Raw genomic sequence first — 12,581 nt, 5'->3', positions numbered from 1 at the left:
AAGAGTGCAGACTTTATGTTAAGAGAACTTGGGAGCCACTAATGATTAAAGAATGAAAGGAGTTCTGATCAAAATTGGATTTTATAAAGATCGTAGAGTCTGAGAAGGGGAGAATGGATTGCAGGGGCACAAAATTAGAGGTGGGGTGAACAACTAGAGGTCTCTTCCCAAATTATGAAAGTGACCGTGAAATATAAAGAGGTGGAAAGTTTCACAGTACTAAATCTATTTAAAAGACAGAAAGATTCGGGCCTCCCCTGGTGGCGCAGCGGTTGAGCGCTGGGCTGTGAGGGTGCCGGCAGCCTCTGCAGCGCTGGTTCGTTCCCCGGCCGCCGTAGAGGGTCCCACAAAAAAAAAAGAGAGAGAGAGAGAAAGATTCAAGAAGGAAAAAAGACAACTTGGTGACAGATTCAATTAGGAAAGAGGTAGATGGAACAGTCACACATCTACCCAGACTTTGGTTTGGATGAATTTGAGTCGATGGTGCCCAAATAGATATCACAGAAAAAAGATGAAATTTAAAGGAAAATACATATTCTTGAACTTTTACTTGAAGGAAGTAATTGTAGAGTTGAATTTGTTTGCGTTTTAGGGTCCTAGGCACATAGTAACTGCTCAATGAACAGCTGCTTAATGAATGGGAACCCAGGTGCACATATAGTTATGAACTTCAGGAGAGAGATTTAGGGTGAAGGTATAACTAACAATAGTGTGTGAAGCCATAGGGCTGAATGAGACTGCCCTTGGGCTGCGGGCATAGCAGGAACAGAGGTAGGGACAGCACAGAGTTCTATAGATTGCCAGCATTCAAGGGAAGAACTGAGTAAGACTGTGAAGAAGCCCTGTCAAAGTGATAGGAAGAAAAGCACAAGAAGACTTTTCTCCAGTCAAGGGAAGAACGTGTAAATGTTCAATCTATAGAAGCAAATGCTGCTGAGAGGACAATTAAGATGAGAGATGTGTCCATTGATCTTAACCACTTTGAAAACTTTGAGTCTTCATCAAGAATCTTTGAGCGGAGTGCAAGGAAAGGTCGGAGGTGTGGAGGTAGAGATAGTGAGTGCAAAATTCTTTCAAACCATTTAATTATGAAAGGGAGAAGAGAGTTGATGGTGCTAAATGGAGAAGAGAGGCATTCTGGAGAGAGCTCTGAGTCCGTTTTGTTGTGGTTTAGAGGGAGGATTTAGAGTCTTGATGGTGAGGAGGTTATGATAATAGTGATAATGTGGGGCCTCCCTGGTGGCGCAAGGAGTTAAGCACCACACTATGAAGCAATCTGCAGCCTCTGCAGCACAAGTTCAATCCCCAGCTGGCCAGGGAGAATCCCAATCGGTGAAGCAGACCTCTCCTATCTCACCCGCTGCTCCCTTCAGCAGTGTATTTCGACAATCTGTTCTGTTCCCTGCTGTCTCTGGTGGATCCTCTCACCCCCCACACCCCGCATCTCTGGCCTGCACCCCAGCTCTTGTATGCATAAATAAATTAATCTTTAAAAATAATAATAATAATGTTATTGTCCTTTTTATGGTAGTTTGATAGGGAGACTAAAGAATGAAGGGAAGGAGGTCAAGGTCACTTATTCTGAGGGAGGAACTCTGGATAAGTCTAATCCAGAGCATGGAATTAGTTTTACATAGTTTAAAGGGCAAGTTTTCCCTTTTCTCATCAGAGTAGAAGGACAGAATGAGAGCAAAATGTAATGTGAGCTTGGAGAGAATCTGAAGGTGTTTTTTTTTTTTTTAATTCCTTTGCTTTTTTGTTTTAATGCATAGAAGAAACTGGGGTGTAGGCTAAAGGTGTGGGAGGGAAAGGAGGTTTGAGGGGACTCACCAGAGACAGAGTGGGGAGCAGAACAGGCAGATCTACTGAAATACACTGCTAAGGGGAGCAGCAGGCATGACAGATGAAGACTGCTCTGTCACATGTGGGCTAGCTCCCTGGCCTGGGATCAAACTCAGGCCACAGCGATGACAGCTGTTATAGCATGACAGCACTGACACTTAACCTCTATGCCACCATGGAGGCCCCTGAAGGGATTTTCTTTTGATGGCTCCTATTTTCTCTGAAATTGGAGATCAGGTAATTTTGCTGATAGTATTAGAAAGACCAGAGTTTTAGAAGAGTAGAGATGTTTGAAATGATCATAGTGATAAATGGGAAGGCACACTCCCAAGACAAAGAAAGAGTTGCCAAGGAGTTTCGAAGGTTCTCCCAAGGCAGAGACAGTCAACTTTGAGCAGTGGTTGAGGGCTTTCTAGTAGCTCGGAAGGACTGGGGGGAAGGCATGTAGAAGGCACAATTGGATTCACCCAATTTGATTTTGCCTGGTGAAATTTACAAAAAGGCAGAAAAGTAAAGGAATTTGGCAGGATAATGGTTAGAACCCCAAGAAATCCAAGTCAAAACAAGTAAAAATAAAGGTAGAAAGGTAGGAAAGATTGAGAAAAAGTAACCAAGTCTCGTGACTCAATATTTTATTTTCTGATTCCAATAGGTAAAGTTCACAGCAATGTCAAGAAAAAAAATCTCTGAAATGGTATAGAGGAAGGTAAGTCCCTGAGAGCAAGAGGTCCATAAAAGAGTTCTTTAGGTGGAGGGATTTTGCATCATCCAAATTAAGTGTCAGTCATTATACTATGAATTGTGCACAAGAATTAATACAGTTGACTTTCAAAATAAACCAAAAACTGGGTGATTATTATCCCTATTAGGTAAAAATTATGCTCAGGAAGGATGTTTTCCCATAGGACACTCAGCTTGTCAAGGATTTAGCCTGGACTCAAACTCTGCTCCCACCCTCACACCCCAAATCTTTTCATTATTCCAAAAGAGCTCCAGAAGTTGAGGGGAATTCACTATCAACACAATTTTTTTCAATTTTTTAAATCTAGTTTTTCATTATTAAAAAATCAAGTCATATCAGTGGACATATTTATACAATGAAGAGTAAATCACCCTCTATCACACTTTGTTTCCTTCTCAAATATCTCTTGCACACACAGGCACGTGTATGAATGAATGTGTACACATACATTTACAGATGGCCTGTCAGATACTGTCCTGCACCCTCCTTTCTATGTGTAGCAATGTCACTTGGAAATATTTCATACAGCACATATTTTATCCTTTCCAAATAGTTTAATATCCCTACAGTAACATATATAATTCAACCCTATGACAGATGTTAGTTTATTTCCCATCTTTTCCTATGACAAATAAAGTGGTCATGATTACCCTTGAATACATATGCTTGTCTCCACCTGGAATTTAATTTTGGTGACAATCCTAGATAGTTACCTCAGCATCATTTGTTGACTAAATTACACTTTACATGAGTAATTTGAGATGTCACCTTTATCCTATATTGTACTACATTCTCAAATAAATTTTGCTCTATTTCTGTACTCCCTGTCTGTTCCAGTGACCTATATAACCTTGACCCATGTATAAATGCATCAATACAATCTTACATACTGTTGTCTTGCAGAACACTTTGTTATTTCACTTCCCTTGTTTTGTAGAATTTCTCCAAATAATCTGGGAAAATTATATTACATCAAGTAGATGAATTAATTTAGAGATTTTTTTTAACAATGTATTTCTTTTTATTTTATTTTTTATTTTTATTTATTTATACAAGCACTGGGTACAGTCAGAAGCGCGGGAGGGTGAGAGAATTCACCAGAGCCAGAGCGGGGAGCAGAGCAGGCAGAAGGACCGAAGCACACTGCTGAGGGGTGCAGCGGGCAGCAGGAGAGGGCTGTGCGCCATGTGGGACCCTCCTCCGATGGCCGGGGAGCAGCCGGGGATCGAACCAGCGCTGCAGAGGCTGCGGGCAGCTTCGCAACCCAGCCCTCAACCGCTGCGCCACTGGGGAGGCCCTAGAGATATTTCTTATTAACATTTTAATGAGACTTATTAAATAATGGAGGGATTCAAGGAATCAGATACTTAATGGGGCTGGAAAAAGAGGGAACATTCAGATGTTAATTAGCTCAACAAGCCCACTCACAGCCTAGGGGTCCTGAAAAAAGAGAGGAGGAGGAAGAGAAAGAGTTTTTGGAGAGAAAGGGGAAGGCAAGAAAGATGAGACTCCCCTCCCCTGCGATCTGGTATCTGCTCCCTATTGCATTGAAATGCCCTTGACAAGAACACTAGGTCTTCTGGCTCCTGAATACAGTGGACTCTTCTCTTGTGTCCCATGGGTAATCCCCCAAATATAGCAGTGCTTTGCTGATGCACTCACTAAGTTTCAAGTGAAATTTGAGTGACTGCAATTTGAGTAACTGCAAACCTCCCTTCTTTTGAGATTACTCCATCTTTCCATCTTTCACACTCAATGTCTAAATCACACACAATGATCTCACCTTTAACTTCCATACACCTGTTTCCCTTTCACATCTCTCTCCTCAGACTCCCGACCATATCGTCTTATTTCTTTCCTACTTGATTTTTGAAATTGCACAATGAAACATTTTAGGGGGGTGGAGGGGAGAGTGTGGGGACAGATTCATGAAGTCCTACAGCATAGAAAATAGTCCCCCAGTGGGTGAGTAGAGCATGTGTACATATGGAAGAGCAAAAGTGTAACCTCATAAAAATTAATAAAAGGGAAAATATTACCCAAGAATCTCCAACATTAACTGTGCAACATAATTTACCTGAATAAAAACTCTCTGCAGTTAATAAAGATCCATGGTTAAGTGTCTAGTACAATGTTTAGAAGCAGACATAATCAGTATTTGTTGAATAATCAACTACTGAATTACTTGTTGCTTATAAATAAAAATTGCATCAACCATTAGTGACAACTGCAGGTTATCCTAAAGAATTAATTCTACAGAACCTGGCAAAGACTGAATTTGTTAAAAGTAAGATAGTATCATTGACATTTGGTCTAGGGTAAATAAATCATGCAGCGGGGTGATTTATAAATTCATTCAACTTAATTCTTTGATAGGAAGCTGAGCAATGTGCTCTAGTTATTTGGACTGACTTATATCAGAACAGCGTACAAAAGAAAATGGAGCTTCTCTATCTTGCTCGCGTCCTCTCCTAGTCTCCTGTTACTATATAACAGGCATCCTTTTCCTTTAATTACCTCCTTCATGGCTTGAGAGCTTTGATGACTTGATTAAGACTTGCAGTGCAGTTCCAGTCCCTACCCATCTGATTAATTAGCCCAAACCTTATTAACTCCTAATTCTGATCAATAAGGCACTGATGCTAGACTGTGCAAGGGCAAACTAAGGAGGCAATTTTATTTCAAGACACAGAGTCCCTATCATTATTTTAACCATCTCTTTTTATCTTTCTTTTAAATGCCAGCCAGGCTGGAATACAGTCACACAATGCCAGTCATATGGAGACAATACACAGCCTTCAGGGAGAGCCTCATTACTTACAGCAGCAGTACTAGTCTGTAGCATCTCTCATTAAGAACATGGGCCCCTTTTTTACAGGACACCAAGTAAGTGTTGCTCAAATCAGAGGAAGAAGAGGTGGAGAAGGAGGAGGAAGATGATACAGTCTTTCTTCTCTGCAGAAAACTGACCAAATGTACAAGGAATCCCTCTTCCTCAAACCCAAACATTGAAGGAATACGGCAGTAGTCTAGACCAGCACTGTCTAAATAGAAATATTTAAAATTTTCAAGTAGCCATATTCAACTGATAAATAACTGGTGAAATTAATTTGTATAGCATATTTTTGGGATCTAATCTATCAAAAGGATCATCATTATATCATGTAACCAACATAAAATTTTTACTGAGACATTGTGTTTTCTATTTTTTCCAATTTCACTGAGATACATCTGACAAATAATATCATGGAAGGTTTATACCACATGATGATGATACAGGAGCATATTGTGAAATGGGTGCCACAATAATGCTAGCCAATACCTCCATCACGGGCCTCCCTGGTGGTACAATGAAGCAATCCTCAGCCTCACAGCACAAGTTCGATCCCCGGCCGGCCAGGGAGAAACCCAGATGGCGCAGCAGACCTCTTCTGTCTCACCTGCTGCTCCCCTCAGCAGTGTATTTCAGTTAGTCTGCCTGTTCTGTCCCCCACTCTGCCTCTGGTGAATCCTCTGACCCCCCTCAACCCTGGCCTGGCCAGTTCTTGTATGCATAAATAAATAAATCTTTTATTAAAAAAACCTCCATCACCTTACATAAGTACTTGTGTATGTGTTGAGAACATTTAAAATCTATTCTCTTAGTAGCTTTCAAGAACATAATACAATAATGTTAACTATAGTCATTGTGCTACATATTAGATCCCCAGATCTTATTCATCTTGTATCTAAAAGTTTACACCCTTTGGCCACAATCTTCCTGCTTCCCCATCCATATCCTGGCAATCACCTTCTATTCTGTTTCTATAAGTTCAATTTTATTAACTTCTACATACGTGAGCTCACACCGTATTTATCTTTCTCTTATTTCACTTAGCATAATACACTCAAAGTCCATTCGTATCATAAATGGCAGGATTAATCTTTTTTTAAAAATGACTTTAGAAAACTCCATTGTTTTCACGGATGTATACACATTTTCTCACCCCATTAATCTGTTGATGGACAAGATATTTTGCTGTTTCCACACTAAACCTTTGAAATTGGATGTTTATTTTATACTTGCAGCACATCTCAATTTAGACTAGCCATATTTCTAGCGCTCATCAGTATGTGTAGTGAATAGCTACCATCCTGGACAGCAGAATCTAGATCAAGTCTCAAATTTAAGCCTCAGAATCATCTGGGGGGGCTTATTCAAGTACACACTATTGGTCCCACCCCCAGAGTCCTGATTCAGTTGGCTGGGATAGGGCTGGAGAATTTGCATCTCTAATAAATTCCTGGATGATATTCATGCTGCTGGTCTAAGGACCCTACTATGAGAACCACTGATCCAGAAAGAGGGCTGATTTCAACCCATCTTCTCCAGCTTACAGACATCTGTGCAAAAGTGATTCCTTCCATTAGCATAGGTTTATGACGGTATCAATTTCATTTCTCTCCATTTTAAGCAGCTGGTCTAGCTGGCATTCTCCAGTTTTTCCCAAAATCATATGAAAAATCTATGAGGCTTAAGAAACAGACTAGATTTTGCTTTGAAATCATTTCAGCACTTAGCAAAAGCTGATGTACAACTCCTTCTTGTGTTAGTGGTCAGTCTCTCCAAAGACTCTGCACTTCCAAGGGCAGGACCACACCTTAGGGAAGACTCTGAGAAAGATTTTGCTTGCCCCAGGCTACAGGTCTGAGCCAGGGGCAGTACCAGCATCCAGAGCTTCTGCCCTCACTCTTCCATCCCCTTGCCCCACCCCCACCCATCTCTATTTCAGAATGCCTTTCTTTATTGTAGCCTTAAGAAACTAACCACAAACTAACCACAAATTAAGGAGATTTCTTATTTTTGTCTCCAGTTCCTTACTTTGCAAAATAAAATTAGTAGATAAGCATGCATAAAGCACCCTGACATTACTAAAACGTGGGCAGTGAGAAAGCAACTCCTCCCTCCACACTGTGTCCTAGTTTTTTCTAATCACTTGCCTATATTACCAATGTTTTGTGTCTTTTCAGCGGTAATCTATCTATAAATTTGTATGGGTTTTATATACACATGAACATTTCTATATAAAAGTTTTTATTTATTTATTTATTTATTTTAATAGAGGCATGCTTTATTTATTTGTTTGCTGGTTTGCTTGTTTGTTTTGTTTATACATGCACTGGGTACAGTCAGAAGCTCGGGAGGGTGAGAGAATTCACCAGAGCCAGAGCAGGGAGCAGAGCAGGCAGAAGGACCGAAGTACACTGCTGAGGGGAGCAGCGGGCGGCAGGAGAGGTCTGCGCGCCATGTGGGACCCTCCTCCGGTGGCCGGGGAGCAGTCGGGGATCGAACCGGAGCCGCAGAGGCCGCGGAGCAGCTTCGCAACCCAGCGCTCAACCGCTGCGCCACCGGGGAGGCCCTATAAAAGTTTTTAAATGATTTTTTTAATCTGTGTAAACTTTTCATGGAAGGGCTCATGTCTTATGCATCATCCACCCCCCCCACTTTCATTGACATACAATTAATATATAACGTTACACCTGTCCAAGCTGTATAACACAAGGATCTGATAAGTGTATATACTGCAAAATGATTGCTACAAAGTTCAGCTAACTCAATCCTCTCACAGTTACAATTTTTTTTCTTGTGATAAGAACTTTTAAGATCTGGGCCTCCCTGGTGGTGCAAGTGGGTAAGCACAGCACTGTGAAGCCTTCCGCAGCCACTGCAGCACTAGTTCGAGCCCCAGCCAGGGAGATAAACAAAAGGCACAGCAGACCTCTGCTGATTCGCCCGCTGCTCCCCTCAGCAGTGTATTTCAATCACTCTGCCTATTCTGTTCCCCACTCTGTCTCTGGTGACTCCTTTCACACACACCCCCACACTTCTGGCCTATACCCCAGTTCTTGTATGCATAAATAAATAAATATTTAAAAATAGGTTTCCTATTTAAAAAAAGAACTTTTAAGACCTACTCTGTGAGGAACTGCATTTATTTTTTTTTAAATGAAAGATAAAAACAGGTAGTTAGTCTTCAATATCAACCCAACTTCATTTCTGAGATGCAAAACAATCAGAAATGAGTCATATCATAAACACAATTCCAGAACCAATGATGTACAAGCATCTACAAAAAAGTTCACAAGAGATTGAATTTATAATGTGAAAGATGAGAAGAAAGGTAAACTATAACCAAGTAATAAATAGAAGTTCTGAGCACCACCCTGTTATATTTTCATTCCAGATGCCTCTTTAAAAAATTTCTCTAACACCCACCAAAAAAAACTATCATTTAAGGTTAGAGGGTCCATGACAACTAAAACAAAATCTGATATTAGGAATGAGAAAGCATTAGTCTTCTTTTTTTTTTAAAAAAAGATTTATTTATTTATTTATACAAGAACTGGGGTACAGGCTGGATGCGCGGGGGGGGGGGTGAGAGGATTCACCAGAGACAGAGCGGGGAACAGAACAGGCAGACTGACGAAATACACTGTTGAGGGGAGCAGCGGGCGTGACAGGAGAGGTCTGCAGCGCCATGTGGGACCCTTGCCAGCCGGCCAGGATCGAACTGGTGCTGCAGAGGCTGCAGACGGCTTCACAGTGCGATGCTCAACCGCCTGCACCACCAGGGGAGCCCTTGTTACATATTTTAGAGGAGAAAAGATTCTATCTCAGAAAAGAGGAGAAAACAAATTCAATAACTTCTATCAGTATAAGGAAAAGCTTTACTAAATTATAATTAAGTGTAAGGTACCTATATAAATGCATGATCATTTTTGTTTTTACATAAAAGCTAATTTTTCTGTTCTATCATCCTGCAAAGCCCTCATGTGAAATCATAAAAATCTGCATTCCAGTGGCCCAAATTTCTGTTTCTAATACAGTATTTGAATATTCCATGTTGGGTGAAATAGTCTATTAATGTCAATTAGGTCAAGTTATTGAGAGTATTGTTCAAACCTATATCCTCATTAATGTTTTTGTCTACTGTTTTTAAATCAGCTGCTGAGGGAGCAGTGTTAAAATTTCTAAACGTGATTGTGGGCTTGCCTGCTTCTCCTTTATTTCTGCCAGTTTTTTCCCCTTGTACTTTGAGGTACTGATAATTAGACCCAAACACATTTAGGATTGTCATGTCTTTCTGGTGAATTCACCCTTTTTATCTTTGAGAAATGGCCTTATCACTGGGAGTACTCTTTTGTCTTAGCACTGCTTTGCTATTAATATCACCACCCTGGTTTTTTTACAGGTGGTATTTGTAGGATGTATTTTTTTGGATCCTTATATTTTCAGTATCTCGTGTTCTTGTTCTTAAGCTGCATTAGTCTTCTTAAAAAGAAAATAAGACTCATAGCAAAAAAGCACTCACATACCTCTGAATTGCTCACAAAGAAACAGGCACATAAACACGCTCCAAAATGCTTAAGTGACTAATTTCCACGCCAACGCACTGTGCCCCATCTAGACCTCAAAAGCATATTTGTAAAGCCTCAGCGCTTCCTTAATACAATGGAGAGTATAGAAAGAATATTGTATTTCAAAAGGCAACTTTGAAAAAACAACAGAAACAGTCTTCAGAAAAGCCTGGTGTTGCCAAGACGGGTGATTAAGTCTTAATCAACAGTTGTATGTCGCCCTCTTCCAGGTACAAAGCACTCTGCACAAATGTTTCAGTGACGATGGCCATTGTTAGCTCATTCATAAATATGCTCTGCTCACTTACACTGTCACACTCCCTCCAAACGTGCTCCCCGCTTTTCAGCCTTACAACCACCTCAGCTCCATGGTCCACCATAGTGTCCCCGGAGCACTCTTCGAACAGGGACACTGCTTAACACCTTCAATAATTTCCTCCTGGGGCATTAATGGCTTCCAAGTCCCCTGCCTGATTCTTGACTTTCATGTCTTTCCTATTCTCAACCTCCCATTTTGCCCTCAATCACTGAGCTTGTGGATATTGCCTTGTCTTCATCAACATGCTTTCATTTTTGCCTTTCTTTTGTATTGTACCTTTCTCCTGGAGAAGTCTCCTTTTTTCCCTTGCTTGGCTTTTCCGTTGCTAGTTTTCCCTTTAAGACTGCTTAGGCATCACTTCTTCTAGAAGCTTTACCAGACCTCCAGCACTCCATTGTTAAAGATTTTAAATGGAGACTATTCCCAGTGACCTGACAAAGCTGTCACGAAGATGAAAAGAGATAATGGTCATAAAGAGCTCTGAAAAAAAACTAGGATTTTCAAATTGTTGGGCAGTAGGGTGGTGGCAGAACAATAGCAGCGTGAAGGAAGGGAAAAGAGGATATGCTTAGAGGGGTCTGAAACCTACTCCAAAGGCTGGCTCTGCCATTAGCAATTGTGTGACCTCAGGCAAGGTGCAGATCTCTCAGAATCTTAGCTGTTACCTTTTTAAGAGTCAGCCTCATTCTCTGAGACTGCCAAGTAAGTAGAGATAGAGGTGGGGGTTATTGGAAATTCTACCTCCCATAGAGTCCTCCCATGCTCTAGTCTTCAAACTAGAGCATGTGTACCCCTGGGTACACAGAGACTTTCCAGGGATTTTAAAATCTTAGATGGCCTTCAAGGAATTATTTTCCAGGACCTTTACTTCCATGGTTATTTAGCTTGACCTTTACTTCCATGGTTATTTAGCTTGCAGGAAAAATGGGGCTATCATCCATTCAAATTGAATTGTGGTTCATTGCTTCAGGGTGTGAAGCCCTTCTGGGGCCCTAAAGGGGAAGCCTCTTTTAAAGACCACTTCAGTCACCTTAAATCCTTGGGGCTTAAATTTCCAAGTCGAATCTTACCTCTCCTTAAAGAAGAAGCAAGGCCTTAGGTGGATTTTTTGCCTGCGTGGGTGTTTTGATTTTAAATACATGGGAGAGTAAAGATGAAATAAGGACAATTTTTTTTTTAACTTTGCTTCTTCCTTTCCTGATCATTTGTCAAAGAATGCTTCCTTCCCAGAGAGAGTAACGAGATAACTAGATAAGAAGGAGAGCATCTGTAAGACATATTGAATGCTAAAAAGAAGACTTTCTATCATTTAAACACAAACAAGTCTTCAGTTACTGTCAATACTCAATTCTGGGACACATCACTATGGGGTAGGGGTGGAAATACCTTTCAACAGGCAAAACAATGTAGGTCTTTTAAATGGGAATAGATTTTTTTTAACTACCAAATTATTTAAAACATGCTGGAGAAAAGCCTTAAGTTTTCATGTGAGGGCCTCGTTGGTGGCACAAGGGTATAAGACCCAACCTATGCTGCTATCCACAGCCACTGCAGCATGAGTTTGATCCCCGGCCAGGGAGCTACTCACATGGCACAGCAGACCTCTCCTGACTTGCCCGTTGCTCCCCTCAGCAGTGTATTTCAGTCAATCTGCCTGTTCTGTTTACCACTCTGTCTCTGGTGAATCCTCTCATCCCCCACACGTCTGGCCTGTACCCCAGTTCTTGTATACATAAATAAATAAATTTTTAAAAAAACTTTTTATGTGAGCTTCAGATTTGATGTGGATTATTCTTTTTTTTAAAGATTTATTTATTTATGTATACAAGAACTGGGGTACAGGCCAGAAGTGGGGGGAGGGGGGCGGGAGGATACACCAGAGACAGAGCAAGGAACAGAACAGGCATATTGACTGAAATACTGCTGAGGGGAGCAAGGGATGAGTCAGCAGAGGTCTGCTGAGCCATGTGGGTCACTTCCCTGGCTGGGGATCAAACTTGTGCTGCAGTGGCTGCAGATAGCTTCATAGTGCTGCGTCTTAACCCCTGGAGCCACCAGGGAAGCACCTAATGTGCATTATTTTTTTTTTAAGATGTATTTATGCATACAAGAACTGGGGTACAGGCCAGAGGCATGGGGGTGGGAGGATCCACCAAAGACAGAGTGGGGAAGATAACAACCAGATTGACTGAAATACACTGCTGAAGGGAGCAGCGGGTGAGTCAGGAGAGGTCTGCTGCACATTGTGGGTTGCTCCCTGGCCGGGGATCGAACTCATGC

The 12,581-nt window shown here is 41.2% G+C and overlaps 1 pseudogene; it reads right to left on the bottom strand.

The window, feature by feature from the left end:
- LOC119249716 (serine/arginine-rich splicing factor 9-like) overlaps positions 1-10,362 on the bottom strand; it is a 73,697-nt pseudogene extending 63,335 nt beyond the window's left edge.
- Positions 10,363-12,581: the final 2,219 nt, after the last annotated feature.

This window comes from Talpa occidentalis, unplaced genomic scaffold, assembly GCF_014898055.3.
Source record: "Talpa occidentalis isolate TD23 unplaced genomic scaffold, MPIMG_talOcc4v2.1, whole genome shotgun sequence".
NCBI classification, from domain to species: domain Eukaryota; kingdom Metazoa; phylum Chordata; class Mammalia; order Eulipotyphla; family Talpidae; genus Talpa; species Talpa occidentalis.
The sequence above is the reverse complement of the archived record's forward strand: the minus strand, read 5'-3'. Positions and strand labels throughout refer to the sequence as shown.